Source organism: Platalea leucorodia (assembly GCF_965183815.1).
Source record: "Platalea leucorodia genome assembly, chromosome: 5".
Classification (NCBI taxonomy): domain Eukaryota; kingdom Metazoa; phylum Chordata; class Aves; order Pelecaniformes; family Threskiornithidae; genus Platalea; species Platalea leucorodia.
This window is the reverse complement of record NC_138827.1, coordinates 74,786,332-74,807,447: the sequence shown is the minus strand read 5'-3', so window position 1 is coordinate 74,807,447 and position 21,116 is coordinate 74,786,332.

The window sequence follows — 21,116 nt, the reverse complement described above, 5'->3', positions numbered from 1 at the left end:
GTTTCATTTTGTTTGAGTGAATAAATGTCATAAATCTAACTTTTTTTGTTGAGCTCTTAAATAAACAGATAATCATACATATACACACGTAGCCTTGCACAGGTATCATGAGGGATAACCAGCAAAACATGAGTTATCTGAATATTGTACCTAAAAGGAGTAAATTACAGTTTTGGGCATATAACTAGCAAATCTTAAGTAGATGTATAAGTGATATACCTCTGTGTTTGGCACTGGTGAGATCAGCATTGGAACACTGCAGTCAAACCAGGTGTTCAGAATTCAAGGAAGAGTTTGAAAACTGGCTATAAAACTGGAGAGAAAATCCATGAATATAAGGGAATGAATGCTTTACAGTAAAACTTCTGGAGTTCAATCTATATAGAAATAGAGCCACTTTAAAGAGTTCCTAACACACAGTCTACAATGCCTAAGTAGTAGACAAAAACTTAAAGAGAGAAGTATTTCAATCTAGCAAGATTATAGAAGAGGATTGAAAGAAGTTTAAATTAGATAAAATAACATGAGTTAAGCATTGAAATAATTTACAAAAAGTATGGGAGAATCCCTATCACTGATCATTTAACCATTTTTTTTCCTAAAAGATATGATTTATCTAATAAATGTTACTGGATTTGAAGCAGAGATTTATTCTGAGTAACAATGTGTGCTCTATTAAGCATGAAGTCAACACAGGTAAACACAGTAATCCCTTCTTGTCTGTAAAACCCATTAATGCATAAATTAAAATGGACCAGTATTTATTTAGAAATAATAAAGAAATAAATATACGATCATTAAACCATTCCTAATTGCCATTTGCCTGCTTTGTTCAGTTGCAAATTGCTATATAGAAGAGGACCTGAAACAATTGATTCTTGCTCTTGGAGCAGTGAACAATCTCTAAAGCCCTTTTCCAGTTTTCAAATTTCCTACATACTTTGAAATTGTAATATTCAGTTTCCTTCTGCAATATATAATCGGATATTATATATCTGCACCGTGTAAATGATAAAGATAACAGACTATTTCTCAATTGGTCTTCACACTGAGCAGCATCAAGCTTGAGAAATATGCAGCATCTGTCTCAGCAGTTGGACTAAAGCTTCTGTAAAGTTACATGATAGAGCTTTAAAATTAAAATATTAGCATTAAGAAATATTATCTTGAGAACTGAATCAACAACAGTTGTGTATACCACACTTACTCAAACTGTTGACTACATTCCCATAAAGAGAAAAATTTACAATTACGTGCAGGTTGCTTTACATTCTAAGTTCTTACAAATATGATCCTTTTTATGTAAATGTAATTTGATCATGACTCCATGTACTGCAGAAGTCTTAATGTTTTACTTTTAATTAGTAGAGGAATGGAATTAAAAATAACTCTGTGTTCAGTTCAATGTTGGGTAGATTATTTACCTTCTACAGACTGATACTGTGAAACCCTAACTGTGAAGTACAGTGTTTTCTTATGTGCAGTTTCATTGATCTCTTTATAATGACTACCCATGGGCACAATTATTTGCAGGACCACATCTTTACTTAGTAAAGAAACACCATCAAAGGATAATCAGGAAAAAATGTGGAAATAATGAAATCAATCCCTTATACTGAACCAGTTTGCAAGTTTCTAAAAATGCATACTTGGCAATCTCAGAAGCGCGCTTTACATGGAAGTTTCAAACATCTGTGCTGCAGCCTAAAAAATACCACATTAATGGATCTGTTCAGGATCTATACAACATCTTGGGACAGTGGTGTTAGCAATCCAATTCATCCAGTCACTCCTTATTCTGTGAATATTCACTATACAAAATCAGGAGAGTTTATTGTATGAAAAAAAAAAACCCTCTTATTTTAAATGAACACTTGTAGAACAGCGGGTGTGCTTTTAAACATTTAAACACGAAGAATTTGTAATGTATGTAATCCATGCTGTTTGTTTACTGTTAATTTCTCTTAATTTCATAAGAGAAACTAAACTGGACACTTCTCTAGAGAGTCTTCAGCACGGTTAATTCATTTTGCATTCATCCCTGAATTTGTTCACAGCTTATTTACCAGCACAACAGATAGATATAAATTTGCATTTGGTATGTTAGCCCATGCTAAACTGAGTCGGAGTCACATTCCATGTTTAAATGAGAGGTGGTAACTCATGGCTTTATTGCCCATGTGAGCAGTTCTTTCAGTGCCAAGTCAAACGGATTAATTTTAACCTCCTTTGGCCATGATTTAAACTAATTTCTTTGACTGCACTAGAACAAAGAAGTTGCTGCTACTGGGCTTCCTCTGAGAGCTGATTCCTAACAGCTACGACACAGTAATGACCATGTCTTCCCAGTCTTTTGACTAGAACCCTGGTTCTCCCTTTTTGCTTTATACTCACTCTGGCAGCCCTGATCTAGTTCCTCCACCTGTTAGGCAAGCTTTAACACACACTAGTTTGTAATGTGTGCTATAAGGCGTTACTATGGTTTTGATGTCGTCCTAATCTGGCTGTGCAGAAGTACTCTGATGAAGCTGGGAGACAAACTGAATTTGCCTGCTAAATTCACCTATTGAGAACAGTCACAGAGACAGGTCTTTCCACCGCTATTTCAGGTGTTACAGGGGAGAAGAATCAGAGTTGGTGGAGAGCAAAATTATGTCAACACCCGTATCTCCTCTTCAGTCTGCATCTGGTAAGTCTTGGCCCGCAAAATGATCTTGACACTGGGAACATCCACCCTGGTGCAAATAACCAGACTCTGTATTTCTGCCAAAGAAAGCTGGGCAGAAGCACCACATAGTCTGGGAGATGTCTGCCAAGGAAGTCCCTCCGTAGTTCAGGAGAGCAGCAGGAGGGCATGGTTTGAGTGCAAAACTTCACGGAACAAAGGACTTAATCAACAAGATGAACACAGACATGTGCAGGATTGAGGAAATTAGCTAACTCACGAAGGCTGCGTAAGACTGGCCATTGCCTACTCACATGTCAGAGAGCGTTCAGCCTTCAGTGCAAGTCCTCTATTCACCAAGATCCCAAATCTCTATTAAGAGAAGTGATTCCTGCTCATGAAAGAATTCACGCCTCACTTCTGCTAGGAGGATTCAGTGCAAGATAGTGGCCAAAAACCGTTTTTCTACCTGAGGCCCGTGATCAGTTCTCTGCTTGCTGCTGCTTATCCGTGGTCACTGATGGCACTGCCAGACACAATCCTCAGAGCAGTGAAGCAATCAGTGGCACAGCAAGCATTCTAACTCTTACTTCCAGCTGAAGCTAAAGGCCCAAAAAGAGATAAATAAATATCAGAAATAAATATGTAGACAAATGGTGTCAAGTAAAAAAGGCTGGAAAAATACAGGGCCTTTGGGAAGAAGTAGCTTTATTAAACGACTACTACAGGGATCAAATGATGAAGCAAATTTACAGAAAATTACCAAGATAAGGAAAAACAGAAATTGCCAAAAGCACATAAAGATAATGAGACAAGAGCTCTGAGGGTTTTTTTGTAAAATAATAATATGTCAGAGAGCACAAAGTATATAGGAAGGAGTTGGGGGGAACTAATTGTTTCAAGAAGCAGAGATGTTTACAGAAGGAGAGGGCTGATGGGCCATTATTTCAGTTTTATGCACAATAATAGAAATATGCTATGATAGGAAAGTGCAAACAGATTTTGCTTAAAATGATGAAATCTTTGGGGGTCACAGTTATAGGAAAAGGAAGGAAAAACGAAGGAACAGAAGAAATACAGTATGAATGGGAATGAAATCAGAAAGGCTGAGGCATAAAATGAATTAAACTAACATGGATTCACATAGGCAAAGCCTGATGAAATTCAGTTATATACTTAAGGAACTAGCTGAATCTTGCTCTCAGTCATTAGTTACAGCTTCACAAACTAATAGGGACAGGGTATTAGACGGCTGAGAAAAGGCACATAGTACTTATCTTCGGGGAGATGAAGAAGAACCTGGAAAATATATCCATCCGTTTAACTAAGATTCACAGAAAGAAATAAATCTCATAGGTAACAAATCCATTTGTAAGAGCATACATGTTAAAAAAGTAATTAAAATACAGCCAAAAAGTAATTAAAATACAGCCAAAAACCAAATCATGTCAAGCCTCTTTAATTTTCTTCTTTGCTAGACTAACTGGTCTAGTGTGTAAGGAGGAAGTGCTGATGTAATATACTGACTTTAATAAAGTCTTTCCTGCTGTCCTGAGACATTCTCATAAAGAAAGTAAGGAAATATAACTTTGATGAAATTACCTAATATGAGGATATGTCTGGTTGAATAAGTAATTTGCAATGGTTCACTGCCAAAGGAGCACATTTCAAGCTGGGTATCGTAAGATACCAGCTCAGCTCTATTGCATATTCTTTTGGATGAAGAAATAAAGCTCAGTGATAAGAGCTTGTGAAAATCAACAGAATGATTAAAGTTGCAAGTACCTAGGAGGTTAGGTAAATGTTTCATTTGGAGAAATGCTCCTCATTACACAAAATAACATTTAATATAGACAACTGAAAAATGTTATAGAAAGGAGATGGAGATAATTGATGAGGCAGCACCAATGCAGAAAACAATCTGGAAACTACATTGAGAATGATAACATGAGTAAGAATGGATGATAACATAAAAAAACAAGTCTTGGTGAGGTGATACAAGAGAGAGTTGTGTGTACAGTAAGACATACCATTTTTCCATCAACTAAACCCTGAGTAACTTGTTGCTGGAATAATCTGTCCATTTCGAGGAATCGCAGGCAAACTATTCCTCCATACCCTCAGGAAACAAACTTTTCAATCTGGGTATGTTTTTACAGCATATTTCATTGTAGTGCACAGACACTGAGAGAATATGCAAAGAAGCTAAGTCAGGTCATGGAAGCAGTCAGTAGCAGAATGGAGCTCAACCTGGGCTAAGACACAGACTTCAGGACTCCTAAGTGAACCTTTATGTAGTCTGGTTTTACATCAGGTAATAGAGTCATTAAAGCTGTTTTTTACATTCCAAGAGGATGGAATGTAAAAGGGGAGACCTGGTAACACAACAGTACATTTTAATTTGGGCCCTGAAGGGGCAATCATTCTGGCTAGATCAGTCTTGCCGAAAATTGTTTAAAATCTATATGCATTTTTACAGGGACTTGGTAAATTGGTTTTGTTCAAAACAACAAGAAAATACGGTTACTTATTTAGAAAAAGCATCCCAGTTATTCAGGTATTATATTCATTTAATTTTAATTTTTATGAAGCATGTTAAGTGCTGAAACCCTTTCTCCAGCATTAAGGAAGCTATTAACTTGGTTCACAACAATGTTTAAACAATTCCTTGTAATTGTCTATTATCAACAGAGAAGGTTACTGCAATATATTAGTTTTACACCAATGCATTTTACCTGTTTTACATAAAACAAAAGTTCCAGTCCGTGTCTATCCAAAGCCACAAGAAAACACACGATTAGTTTTCAAATGAGAGGCTAACAGGACCTGTTATTCTGGTACTGAAAACTGGGTTTTCTAAAGTTAGGGGATTAATAATTTAAGAAAGATCACATCAGCACAAAATGCTTCTCAACTGATGCCACCAGGAGACCAAACTAATTTCCTCAAAAACTACAAACATTTACCCATACAGTGTATAACAACCACCATGATATGGTAAGAGCAGCATTCTTTAAGGTTTGAACATGGACTGAAAGCCTTTGACCTCCAACAATTCGAATAGCAATATAGAACAATAAAGCAGACAATTTCTCTGTGTCAGGCAATGTTTCAAATACCAGATGCATGCCTGAAGGAAACTTGTATATTAACATTTCTGGTGATCAGGAAATCACTTTACTTAATTTCTGCAAACAAAAAAAAACCCCACAAACCACCAGGATCTGCTTCCTGAGTGGATTTTTCAGATCCCTTAAAGTACCTTAAGGAGTCAGACATTTTTAACAACGAAAAACATTACAAAGCTCACTCATGCCAGTTGGAAAATGACTCAACAACTGATCTTGTAATGTCTTTTGACTTCATCATTAACCTTGGATAAGTTTGTCTGGGAATAGTACAAAACAGCACACCAGCAGTGTCCCAAACAGACCATCAGGCTGACATTAAATATTTAATATATTTCACCAGTGTCACTATCTGTAGTCTACGTACAGATAACATGGACTTATTAACACAATTTATGTTTTAGTGTATTAAAGGATGAGTAAGCATGTAAAACTGCAAATGACCATATTCTCATTAATTTCTTCGTCAGCTCACCACCTGCTTATCTTTACATTTCCACATTACTCATTATATTCTGTTATTCATTCTCTTCCTCTTTTAATTTTGCTTTAACTTCTTTATTATCCATTTTTCTTTCTTTTTTCTCTCTCTTTGTTTCCCCCTTCATATTATCTCTGTAAAGTTTCTCATCATCCTCCCTTTCTCAATTCCACAAACTCCTATCCAACTTCTCAGTGTTCCTCTGCCACTGAAGTCACTACGTTTATATATTTACATATTCACCCCAATCATCATCAAGTTCGATTCTGGTGCTGACATCCTATATTTAAAATCCCGATTCTTCATCTGCATCTGTGGGGGTGTCTGCAGGGTCCATCTACAGCAAAAGGGCCAGATAACATCAGCTGCTAAAATAGGTGCATCAGTGTAAATAGTGTGTGTGGATGGGATACACAAAACTCTCTGAAAGGGTGCTTTTCCCAAACTGTTTACGTTAAAGAGGAAGATGACCATCAGCCACATTAAACATTAACCAAGGAATTATGAAGAGACTTCTGAAACAAAGGAAGCTTGATAAAAAAGTATAGAGGAAGCACAGAAATTTGGAGCAGCAGGGAGAGACCTTGGAGTGGAAACAGCAACACTCAAAGCCTGGTTTGACATTGCCAGAAGTCACTCTCCAGTCATCGCAAGACGTGCGCCAGCACGAGCTTGTGGGGTGCCTCAGTGGCTCCTGGAGCAGTAATGGGCACACAGAGTGCTGGAGAAACCCCGTCTCCATTGCAAGGTGTGTGGAGGTAAGGGAATGAGATTTTTCAGACTTAATTTACAATGTAAACATAGCCTCACTTGCTTACACCATGCCCGATCCTCCCACTTGTCTCCTTTCCTATGTCCTTTCCTACTCAAAATTGCCAGCTCTTTCTTCAACCTTCCCCAAAACCCAGGTCTCTTCCCCTCCCACCACCAGTATGCAGTGATCTTCTACATTTAAAAACAGCAAGGCTTGACTCCTCCTCCACACTTACTATGAACTGATCTCCGCCTCCAGCACCTGGCTTTCCCCCTCCTTAACTCACTGAACATCCATCCACAGCCATCCCCACAAATTATCCTCTTCTTTTGAAGAAGAAGATTTTTAGATTTCTAATGTTTTTTTTCTAATCTTTTTTAGATTTCTAATGTTTTTAACTTTTTGTGAATCTATCATCAAAATGCATTGACAGTCTCTGTCAGTACACCACTTAGCATAAAAGGCTCTCAATCTGGACTGAGCCTACTAAATGGTAACATAGTACAAAAAGTGGTAACAGACTATGTTGGATTTATTCTTATTATGGTAAACCATAATCTTCAAGATTAATAAATTGAGGGCAGGCTTTTTCATAATAGTACAACGATCTATAAATATCCATGCTCAGAAAGCACCTATTATAGTTCACAATGGATATAATTTTTACAAATATTTGATCAATAAATCATATTTCCATGATTTGCAATTTCTTTCCTTGCTCTTTTTGTAATCATTCCTGACTTACGTTGCCTAGTATTGTAGTAATAATTTCAAAACTTAAAGATGAAGTAATGGAAAACATTTCTTTTTCTACATTTCCACGCACGCTTCTTGCTGAAAATAAAAATCTTGTTATGTCTCCACAATATGACGTAATGCGTTGCAGAGACACATAGGGAAGCTAAAAATTAGTTATGCTTGATACCAGAAGAAAATCTACATTTTTCTGGGTAGTTTTACATTGGGCAGGCTAATTTTACACTGAGATCACAATATATAAATGAAGACACAGAGTTTTATTTAAGGCTATGTACAAGTTTATGTGTACGAGTTAAGATATTAATTAAGGCTAACAGCTGAACTGCTTGTATTAGTCAAGTTAGTATTTCTAGACGATCCTGTATTATGCATGAAGCTTTCAAGTCCTTTGTATTCTCTTCTCTTTCCTGGTGAATTTCAGGTTTCCAAACTCTCAATAAAACCAGATTGCCAGAAAAGAACATTAAAGCAAGTGGTATCATTTTAAATGTAGTGTTGCAATGGCCAACTAAGTTCTTAACACAGAACATACCAATAAGTCCATTTTTGCACACTAGCAGCTGAGCTCAGAAAACCACAGGTTTATGCCAATGCAGCCTATGCAATTGTCTATGAAGGTCATCAAAATTCACGTTTTTTTTTTAAAACAACTTTAAAATCATTCTTGAGAGCAGAATTCAGAAAATACTTTGGGATAACGGTTCCAAAGCTTTATGTAAACTGTTCTCCAGTCCCTCTTTTGGCTTTGCTAATTTTCTTCATTACTTTGTCATTACTGCCTTATAGGCATCATAGTCATGTCAAAAAGTTAGAAATATTTAAAATATAAACTCTTTTTAATGCCTTGCCAAATCCTGTTTTCACCTTCAGATTCATTTAAAAAGTAAATCAATATAGTTATCATTCTTAGGTGGGTAGACAGTTTCTGTCATTTTTTTCTATTATCTGCCTTTTTATGTACATAAAAGGAGAAATTTTGAAGAATTAAGATGAATGCTTGCAAGTGCAAGCTTGTTTAACAGAAAATTAAACATTTCAGAAGTCAAGATTCCCATAATATCCAGTAATAAACAGAATATTGGCTTGGATTGTTCTTTACTGTTCTCTCCTGGTTTGGAAATCAACTTTTAATGGCATTATCTGCTAGGTCCTTAAGGGCAAGCCAAAATATTATAAACACAGAATACTCTGAAATATTAAGTCTGTTACAGGAAAAAATGAAAAATATTTTAAATTTCATGTCTTCCTGAGATACCCTGTTCTTATTCTCCTATTTAGTGAAGATAATTTCCAAGCAGATTAATGAACAAATGCTAATGAGCATCTCAACACTGTGACCAACCCCAACATACATGGCTCTGCTACATGGGTGAATCACGATTTCTTTTGCTTTGAGTGCATTTATGTGCACACAGGCAAATTAGAAACCCAGAAAGGCATCCTAGTCTGGTTTTTAAACCGAAGGTCATGAGACCCCTGTGATCTAGCCAGGATTATGCTGGAAGATATTCAGCCTAGTCTGATAGAAACAGCTGTTTTAAAACTGTATAAAGGAAGTTCACTTCCCCTCTTTGCTGCTGCTTCCAGCAGGAGTCAGCCTCTTCTCCCTCCTCCATTAATTTCCACCCCCAGATACAGAGGCAAGAGACCTACCTTCATCCTGGTCCCTGACCCCAGCCAGATGCTAAGCCGTTCTCCAATGCATCCTTCCCACCACCACAGAGATAAATTAAAAAATTCTTGCATTTACAACATGTAAAACCTGCCTATTACTTAAACATGCAAGATGGGGCTTATTTCCTTTGCTAACTCCTTAAGTTTTCTTTATGGAGCTTCTGCACTGGACAAGCTACAGTTTTCATCATGGGCTTTCTTACACAGATATGAAGCATGCTAACCTGAGACAAGAGAGGTGCTATGTACTCTGTGGGAACTGCAAGAACTAATGCTTCGGGAAAGCAGAAATGAGTATTCTTACCAGGTAATTTAAACGTATGACTTTCCAGAAAAGGATAATGCAAGAGAGGAGTGAAAATAAATGTCTCCCACCAAACTGAAGCCTGCAAGGTCTGTGAAATAACAGTGACTCTTACCTTTGCTACAGCTCCTTTTCCTACCAGTTTGAAAATATAAATCACTGCTAATCTGTGTGGTGGGCCAGTGCTTTTCTTTTCATCATATCCATTTACAGTGTTTCTTCTTCACTCAGTGGCCTTATCTCAAAAAAGTGAAGAATGCAGCATAACAGGGGGTTTTACGGCTATTAGGTCTGACAAAACATATTTCCAATACAATGTTTCACAACGCCAGGACCCCAAATGCTTGCAGATATAATTTACTTCTTCAGTCTGCCTCCAGAATAAATTAATTCCACCCCAGAATGAATTATATTTTCACTCCTGATTTTCAGAGAAAAATAGGGGGAAAAAATTTTTCCCCACCAGGGAAAAAATTAATTCAGCTTCAGATCTCAACAGAATTCAATTTCTTTGCTGTCTATTGTCCTCTCTATTTTCTAGGATATGCAAAAAAAATCAGTGTCTTCTTTTGAACTTTCTCTTGTACCTTCTTCATTGCTTTCTCCTCTTAAAGGAGTACTGCCACAAAGCCAGGTGACAGCTGTACAGTCACTGCTCATCACTCCTATTTCTTCAGGGATAATAGAAGTTCCACTCTTCCCTCCTTAACTCCTCTGAAAAGCAACTAACTATGTCTGATCTGCTGCTGCTCTTCTGCTACTATCTGAAAAATTGTCTGCTTTTGATCCTGGCTGAGGCATAATCTGACTTTCTTTAGAATGTCCTTCCAAACCATGCAAATGACACTTTGATTCCAACTAAAAGTAATTCCTAGAGATGAAAATGTTAATCACTGAATGCACATTGGTTCTCACTTAACATTTCCTTTTCAGAAGTCTACAATCAAAGTTAGTGTTAAATCAGTAGCAAAAAAGTAAAGGGAAAGTTGTAAGAAAAAGCTTGAGATACGTAGGCAATATTGGTTTTCATATGGTATGTTCCCTAGAGAATGTAACCCAGGGCAGAACAAAACTGGATATATAACAACATAAAACAAAATGGTTTTCACTTAAATAAATAAGCATGCCCCCATTAATGAACTGTCTTAAATTAGGAAGTTCAGTAGACGAAAATATAAAAAATGTCATCGTTCTTATCCATCAAAAGCTTTTGTTTTCCGCTGTTGAATGTACCAGAACAAATGGTCCTTTTCACAAGTCCATTCTTAAAACCAGTCAGGATTTCCCCCATCACTTCAACAGCAATCTAGACTACCATTACTGGGATAGCTATAAACATTCTTCTAATTTCCTATTTCAATCTGGTTAGGCCAAGCTACCTGTATGATAGAGCACGCTATACTATAACATATTACCAGTTCGTTTAATTTCAAACAGTTTTTTTTCTTGCTGGAATTTCTAAAATGTATTTCTTCACCTTCTTCTAGTATGATTAAGGGGTTGAATACTAACATTTGGACAGATGTTCAAATGCATCTGAACAGCTTTAAGCTACAAGAGCTAATATAAGACATTTGTTCCTTTTCTTTTGCATTTCTAACGTACTCGGTTCTGCCTCCTTTCAATCTACTTATTGAATAAATGTGTATCATCTGTCTGAAAATTGGATTCTCCATGCTCTCCCCCTACTTACTCTACTGTTCTCTTTCTCTTGCTTTCTTAATTTACAAAATGCCACCTACTGTCCAAATTTTTTTATGTTCTGCTTTACATTTTATCTTCCTTTCCACCATCTTCTGGAAGTTCCATGGTTCTCAAAAACAGTGTAATTTATTAGCCTGAATTTCTAAGAACTTTTTACATGCTTCATAACATTCTGGATATTCCTTAAAAATGTCTTCACTTCTTGCATCAGTCAAATTCTTTTTTCATAGCTTCTTATCATGCTAGAAGCAGATGCTCCTGTCCTCTTGATCCACCTCCCAAAGCCCAGGTTTTTTATTATTACTTTTTTACACCAACCTCAGTCTCATTCTAATTTGTAAGTTAGCTCTTCTAAGGTACTGCCATCTTAAAAAACTATTGATGGTTTAAACTAACACACAACTATATAATATCTTTGGGTATTTACCCACCAGTGTAGCCATTAAACCACACAGGAAGAGGTAGAAGCAAGCAGGTAAGCAGAAAATACCTTTAGCAACATCACCAACAGGATGGCCATGTCTATGAACTATACGTAGCTTTGCAGACGTTGCAGCAAACTTTGCCATTAGGGCAAGGGGCAACCAAGAAACACACTGTGATTTCAGGGTCTTCTTGTGGAGCTGTGTTTTTACATTCCAGCCTTTCCTTAGAGCAAGAAGCAAAGGATGACTGCATCTTCTCTTCCCTGCCCACCTTACTCCTACATCACAGGAATAAATTGTCACTCATTAAATTAATATGCTACATTAATTTACAATTAAGCTATCACTAGCAATAATGATATATAAAGTACATTCATCGTAATTGCAGTGCACAATTCAACATAAACCTGGCAAAGTTTCCCATACATCTGCTTATTCCCTACACACAGTATAAAGATAATAATAATTTGGACCCATTTGAAGACCACTACAAATAAAGGGAGAAATATCCCTTTTTTTTACGAGCTTCTAAGCAGCTGAAATCTGCTACTTTCTAGGCTTCCTACAGGTACATAATTTTTTTCTTGTTTACTGAGTAAGTTGTTTCCTCTTCGTTAGTTGTTCTGATTTGGTACCTTTTCTACAGACACTAATTGAAAAGGTGCAAACATCAGTTATACCCATGCAAAACACAAATATACCTGTTCAGTACATACTATATTGAAGCCACAGGATAAAGAGAGTAAGATAGAACTCACAAATAGGACAAAAATTACTGCATTAGCATTGTATGAGGATGTATTTGCACGTACTTGGTAAAACTCGGGAATATTTCGAGCATCCAGGAGGAAAAAAAAAAAAAAAGAAAGGAAGAGAAGAGAAGAGAAGAGAAGAGAAGAGAAGAGAAGAGAAGAGAAGAGAAGAGAAGAGAAGAGAGAAGAGAGAAGAGAAGAGAAGAGAAGAGAAGAGAAGAGAAGAGAAGAGAAGAGAAGAGAAGAGAGAAGAGAAGAGAAGAGAAGAGAAGAGAAAAGAAAAGAAAAGAAAAGAAAAGAAAAGAAAAGAAAAGAAAAGAAAAGAAAAGAAAAGAAAAGAAAAGAAAAGAAAAGAAAAGAAAAGAAAAGAAAAGAAAAGAAAAGAAAAGAAAAGAAAAGAAAAGAAAAGCCATGTAAGGGCATTACATTGATGGTTATTTCTTGCTCGAAAATACTTGTTAGTATATTTTTTCAAGAGGAAAAGACTCTCTGCCAAAAACTTACAATATCTAGAAGTTGCAGAACATGCTCCTTCTATATTTTATTATACTGCATGTAAGTGAAAAAAAACGCAGAAGTTATTGATATGGATTATTCTTGCTGCACAAGTTACAGCAGTATAAACATTTTCTGGAAACCAGGTCTTTGTAAACATTTACAATATACTGTACAGTATATACAGTATATAATTACCTATGTGTCCTGTAGTGGTGTAAAAATAATGTTGGAATAGTTTCTGCCAGTGGATTACAGTGAGGATCAGCATCCAATTTTTGGACCTGATTTTAGTATAGAATAAAATATTGAATCAGCCATATATATTTTAAGGGACTAGAAGCACGAGACCAAAGGATTGGACTGGGTCATTTTCTTAGTAAAGGAGAATTCAAAGTTACAGAGAGATCCAGTCTAGTTAATCACAGTTAATACAACATTCATATGCATAATGAACAAAGATACTGGAACAACAGCAACAGTACAAGGAGCTTCTCTCATATGCAGACACCATAGAAAAGATAATAACAGAGCTCACTGAAGGGCTGGAAAACAAGTGGTTTTCACCCTTGTTCTCTCTCTTGCTTTCAGCACCACGAGCCCTGTTTTCCTTTCCCTACTGCTCTAAGGGAAAACCCTTGATCCAAAATCGCATGAGACCACAGAAAATGTGCAGAACAGAAGACAGAGGTATTTTGCAGCTAACACATTAATATTTTTAAAACACCTTAAGAGTCTTAAATCGAAGACGTTACACAGCAAGGACAAATTATTTGTTATTATCCAACTGCCATTGATCTGGAAATCTCAAAAGACCATGGGTTTCTTGAAATAATTCCAGGCTTTCTTGGATCCTGCGAAGGCAAAGACACCAGAAGAACTTCTCTTGTGATACTCTAATCCTGTTGCTTCCACTCACAGTCAAGACCAGGAAGACCAAGGTCACACAACCCACCCCCCCGAAAACTGAAGCAGAGTGCAGAAGAATGTTAGCTTCACTATAAGCTTTGACTACCAACTGTGTAGATTCTTATGTTAATAGAAATCATAGAAATTTGAGAACTAAAACATCTATTATGTCATCTAATCTATGCAGTTGGCAGGGAAGGATTTGTTCCCTAAAGCATATTTTATATGGCTTTATTCAGTCCAATTTTAAATGTCAGAGCTATGAAGCTCCCACTGCTTTCTTTGAGAAAGCTGATTTGTTTATTGTTTGAATTAATTTCACCATCTCCAGTTATAGCAAACATGCTCAAGATGCTGGTCTTAATAAAAATATGGAATGTCCTCAGTAATTTATGTTAGCATTAAAATAGCCAGTAAATATCCAAGCTACAAGTTCTGTTGAAATATATCTTTGCATATAGCAGACTGTTCTTTTGATATTAAGGAATACAGGAGTCTCTAAGTATTTGGCAGTTGGATCCTGATGCAATTACAAAATTTTATCCAAATTGATGTGCTTTAGTAATCAATTCAATGTGATTCATAAGCTTGGCTTTTTCACACAGTTATATTTCTGAATGAATTTTTTAGTTATTTCCAAGCACTACTAGGTAGCAAACACCAAAATTTACACTTCATTCCCAATATTTTAATATGTTTACTTCTTCATCAGTTCAGGAAAAAGATTTGCAAAAAATTTACAAAAAATTGAAAATTAGTCAGAAATGTCTTTTTATTATTGAGTTTCCCATCTTGAAACATAATACCTATCCCATTCTTATGTAGAAGATTGGTGACATTGAAGGGATTATTTAGAATAGATACTCAACCTATTTTTTACATTACTGGGAAGGCAACTCAAGTAAAAGTACAGATCCACTGTAAATGTAACTTTGCTAAGTAGGAAGATATTTGTATGCACTTATTAAGTTCTGACATAGCTCCCAAGAAAAACCTGATTTTTAAGAGTAACTATAGTTAGTATTGGCTGTAGATGAAACATGGATAAGCATAAATATATACAAGATTTGGCTGATTTCATATTTTCTTCTTTTTTCTTTTCTTTTTGAGGGAAAAACTGACTAGACTGCTGATTCAGTTACCTCAATGTACTGTCTGTGCCCAGTAAAACCATTTCACCTACATGGAGAGAAAATTACAGGATTAAAAGGACTGAGGCTAAATCTTCACAATTCTTGTATAGGAACACTTTTTCACTGGAGAAATATTTTCCAAAGTCATAAGGAAAATGAACACACACTAAAAAAACCAGCTCTTTAATGTACTATGATAGCATCTGTATTTACTGTACATGATACAATCTTTATGGCATACGGAGATTGTCTTTCAGTTTGAGCTGCCTAAAATATTATGCTGGTCTTGACCTTGGAAACGTTTCTTAAGCATTTACTCTAGTATTACAGACATCTTTTGCCAGAAGAGTCACTGCAGAACCATGGACTCTTAAGGGGCTTTCCATATTAGGGGTTTTCTTGCTCTGGATTAAGCATGCCAACAGTAGTTAGTTGCCGTTCTGTATTTAGAACTGATTTGCAGGGATGGATTTCGGTAAGAAATGTTGAAACTTCTTGTATTTCATTGAGTTAAGTTCACTCCCACAAGACAATTTAGGGAAACATCCGTTAAGAAAGCTCTTGCAAACTATCCAGTACTACACTAGCTACAGCAGATCTCTATAGCAGATTCCTGAACACATGAGGAAATATGCACTTATTCACCTGCAATTCTAATGGCCCCAAAAGACTGTGAAGAATATGTGTTTAAAATATTTTTTTTAAGTTACAGTTTATTGGATAATTATCATAGATCCTTAAAAAGAATTATTGATGTTTAAACAGAAATATATTCAATTAAACTCTTAGTTTAAATAAAAAGATATCACTTGAGGAAAACATCAAATCTCTCTTAATCGTCAGTCATAAGCTTTCTGTGAAATAACTTCTTAACTCCACTTTATTAAAGCAAAGTGCAAAATGTTTAATTTAATTCACGATATAAATTGCATAGTAAATCCACACAGGACATTCAAATTTAAGGTTAACGGTTAAGTCATTTCACTCCCATAGTAACTTTCTAATATCTCTTTCTGCACTGTAACACTACTGAAAGATTTCTCCACATGTAACATTAGTAGGACATAATCCTGGCATGACTACCTGTCTGAACTTACTCTGGAGCTGCAATATCAACCATTACTGTACTCCCATAATATATGACATCAGTAGTGGCCATCCAATAAATAACAATCCTGTATTTGCTCTGGGACCATAATCTTATATTTATTTGTCATATCAACACTGTGGTTACAATATCCTACTGATATCACCCAGTAAGAGCTGGATTTTTGTTAAAGATGTCACCAGCCATAAATAGAAGTGTGAACTATTGCAGGTTTATTTAATCTTACAGTCACTGCATCCTTATTCACAGTAGTTTGAGAAACATTATTTCCCACTCAAGGTCACTTGGTCTGAACCTAGGACTGACCAAAGCAAAGAAAGGGGTCTCCTGTGGTAAAAAGCACAAGTAAACTAGATCTAATCCTGATCTGTAAAAAGAATTTTATAATTGACTTTAGAATATAAAATAATCAGAAAGACGTTTGATAGATCAAACTAACATACATAGGAAGCAGTGAAGAACCACCTCACAAAAACTCCAACTTGTTACTCTTTAAACTTGAACCCTTCCTATCAGAAGAGTCTTACAGATCAGTTACACTTTAAGCACTTGTCTGCACGTCCCAGCAAGCAAGCTACTTTACTCTGAAACGTGTATCATTTCAAGTATTAAAATTCTGCCATCCAGACATAATCAGCTAAACCACCCAAGAACCATGTTCCACTTTTAAACAGTTTTATAATTCCAGAATACACTGAGGGACTGCAGAGCCGTAGGAAAACAAAACAAACGAAAAAAGTTTTCAAGAGCTATGCTGCTCCTCTTTCATAATAAAGACAATCCCACACAAAACTTTAGAGAACGCAGATGACAGAGAGGAGAAGAAAAAGAACTTCTATAAAGTCTCAGTACAAGTGAAAAAAAAAAATATCCTGAGCACCAAAATCATCTGTTACTAGGCTATGTAATATTAAACTTTTGAACAATTTTTTGTGTGTTTGCATAACTTTAAGTTAACAAATAGGATGTAGAGAGTGAAGTTCATAATGTTTTCAGTTCAAAGTAATAATAGCATCACTTACCTAAAGATTGGTCTTTGGAGATGCTTTTTCTTGATTGTAACACAATCATCCATTTAAAGTGGGGAAAAAGACTTCTTCCAGCAAATAACTCCAAAAAGACCAGGAAGTAATCGGGAAACTTGTTCTTAGCTACTGTGCTGCAGAGAGCACACAGAATGATATTTTGGTGCTGGGGGAAGCCTCCCTCCCTCTTTCCGACAGTGGAGCAGAAAAGGGCCATAGAGGCCACATAAGCCAGGCACGGCTGTGCGCTACCAAACTGGGCAGGCTGTGCAAAACTGGAGTCAAGTTGATTGAAGCACAGAATTGTACTGGATTCCTTTCAACTGTGCAAGAAAAAAGGGGAGCTTTGCCAAGTGCTACCCAGGTAAAAAATTGTTAGATTATTCCAGCCGTGAGAGCACTTCTTACACATGCTGGTCAAAGTCTTAAATGCAGAGTCACTCTCTCTCTCTCTCTTTAAAACACACTGTTCCGAGGCTCAACTTTTTTTTCTTCAAAATAAAAGTTGTGCAGCTGTTTCAGCATTCCCACGCGAGTACCTTCAGAAAGTTTGTTCTGGTAAAAGAACTGTATACAAATTAATGAAGACTGATGGATCTGGTCTGTGAGGCTGGCTCTACTTCAAGAGATTGTAATTATTTTACAATCTGGCTTTTATTCACTCTGGATGATGTGTGGATATAACTATGCAAATTAAAGCACTGCTCATAATTTTTAGCATTCATAACCTAATAACCTAGAGTTGGCTGAAGCAGAATATGGTGTTTGCAGCTGGTAGGACCATAACTACATAAAACAAACTGACGCTACATGAGTGAGGAAAACAAAAATGACCAAGTTCAGATAGTGACAGTAGCAAACTGTTACTGTTTGCAAGATAAGATTTCAACAGAGATCCAAACTGAAAAGCTTGCTCTGACATCACACTGACATAAATCAGGAAGAATTCAACCGCAGCGAACACAGGCTGTAAAGAAAGCCATAAAGCAGAAGCGGTTGACTGTGGTTCTCAGTGAACTGAAGTCATGAGTGGTTCAGGTGAGATGCCATTTCCCGGGAACGTCAAAGGGCCCATAACAAAGCTGTGCTGGCACAGGGCTTGACGGGAAACGTGGAACCTGGCCAAAGGAGCAGTAAACCAGCAGCAAGCCATCACCATGTGTGTAGCTGTACACTCTGGCTGCACATTACCCTGGAACTGTGTGCCCCCTTCCTGCCGAGGAAGCAAAGGAGCTGCCTGCCGCAGTTGTTTCTTCCTTATGACCCAGCACTGGAGCTCGCTTGCGGCTTAACTCTTGGAAAGCACTCAGTATGTGCTAAGTGAGGTTATTGATATGTGACAAGTAGGATCAGGAAGGTTGGGCATCTTTTGCAATTGCATTATTGGTTGGAGGGAGAGCAGAGGAGTTACACAGTTAAGTGCATAACGCTGGCATTATCACATTAAGTTTGAGGGACACTGTAAATCCGCAGAAAGGCAAGATAAGCAACACTGAGATGTGTCTTAAGCTGTATATGACGAAGAAAGTTCATATTACATTATGCACAAATTATTATTAAATTCATAAGATTTACAAGAAATAATGCTATATAACAAACAGAGAGATAACAAACATTCCAGTAATATATATTTTCACAAAGGAAAATTTAGCAGTGTAAGGGATTTTACTGAAACAGGTAAAATCTCTTCCTAGAGCTAATATATATTGCTTATACAACATAGCGACAGTTTGGTTAGCCTGAAAGGACCCAGAAACTGATCCCCTCACTATATAAAACTATTTTCTTGACACAGCCATGGAGTAATTATCTAAAGGAAAAATTATCAGACAGCCATCAGCAGTTATTTTGTGTCAATTCGGTTTCACCTTGCCCCACTCTTCATTTCTACTTCTCTGAGAAGTAGAGAGAAATACATCTTCATCGGGAAAACAATTATCTTTATCAGATCACAGATTAGCTTTTGCCAAGATCTTGAAGGATCTGAAGATCTTTCTTCAACAGTATGCAGTGTTCAGAGTGTTGTCATATTTTTAAATATTTTTATGTAGTCATGATCTTACTTATTCCTGCCTGCCAAGATTCACATTTTTCTTCATGTAGTTTTCCTGCTCTGGGTTTCAGCATTTCAAAATAATTTGCTGCTTTTTGAAGTGTGTTCACTCACTGTCTATACAGAAAGCTGAAAATCACAAAGAAATCTCCCTTTTCTTTCTGTTTCACATTATGTGCATAGGACTGCTATACTTCTGTTATTCAGAGGGACTATCTGTAGCTCAGGGTAAAAAATTTGATACCTTCTGAGAGTTTCAAGAAAGAAAAAAAAATCTCCAAACTCTCAGTAAGAGCTATACCAAATATGTTTTTCCATTGAACTCTCCAACCTTTCATCTAGCAGTTTTATTGGTACTGAAACTAGTATGCATCTTAAAAGTAAATTTTTCTGGGCCTAGTCCAATGCACATTGTTGTTCATGGGACTTCCATTTAAGCATGGCACTGTAAAAAGTCCTGTTTGGGGAAGCTGAAATTCCTGCAGTGTAATTACTTTGGCTACAAGAAATTTTGAGCTGTTAAAAAAAGAAGACAGGGAAAGAAAATATTAATATAAAATGGTAACAGAACTTCACTTTAATTGCATTGGTTTTCATCTTCCAAAGAGCCTTCTTTGACCATTTTTTCATTCAACACAGCAACAACCCACTGACTTTTTCCTTGTAATATTCAGAAATCATGTCAACATGTTGAATAAATATTCACACAGATTCTTCAAGAAAGGACATTTCAGAAAGATACAAAAGATTAACTAGACTGCCTGAAGCCTGAGTCCCACTAAGATTATTTGTGTATTGTTCAGTGGAAAAATCACATGTATAAAATTCACCAGCATGTAACTCTTTGCAGATTACAGTATTAGAGCATATTGGAGTAATATTAGCCAGTTGTAGGACATACCCAGACCTGATACACAGAATGCACTGAAGAGGTGCATTTTTATTAGAATGAAGAATTCTTTTGCTTGAAAGCATTACTGCAATTTTTAGAAGTCCTCTATAGATAATCTTCATCATATTTCTTACTTCGGACTAGTCCTTTCAGCAATAATTAGAATGGTAAAAAGCTATTTAAATTATGCCCTAGAGATATCTTCTTTAATTTGCCAACACTGAATGAAACTCAAGCAGAAAACTCCTGAATTGTTTGTTTTTCAATTTATTTTCCAATTATTGTTGCTATTGTTTGCCCATCACAACCAATGACCACTGTTCTTTCTATGCCATGAAAGCTATTTTTATTTCACCTCCCACGCATATGTTCATGTGAAAGCAGACTTTTTGGACCAAAAGCATGTAATACTTTACCACTCACAAAACCTCAATTTCCCTAACCTCAATATCTATAGCAATAGTTAAATAATTTGATACCTCATACTATGTCTCAAGGCAAAAGACTATATGTGAGCTAGAACCCAAAATATTCTATTCTGCTTGTTTTAATGCCACATATTTCTTATTGATCTGTAGCTCTTTGCCAGAAGTCTAGAAATGTAATTATTTTTCTACTTTAATTTCAAAGCTATGGGCAATTAAGATGGTAAATTTAAGAACCAGTAATCTGTATGTGTCAGACAGTTGATTCCTTCTACTTTCTACCTAAAATATCTACTGGCTACTGAAGATATGTGTAGGCATTGCTGGTCGGGGTTAAGGGCTCATCTACCCCACTAGAAAGACAGATAGGTGGGAGGACCAACAGAAAGGGAAGACAAAGAAATTACAAACGCATGATAAACCACATATG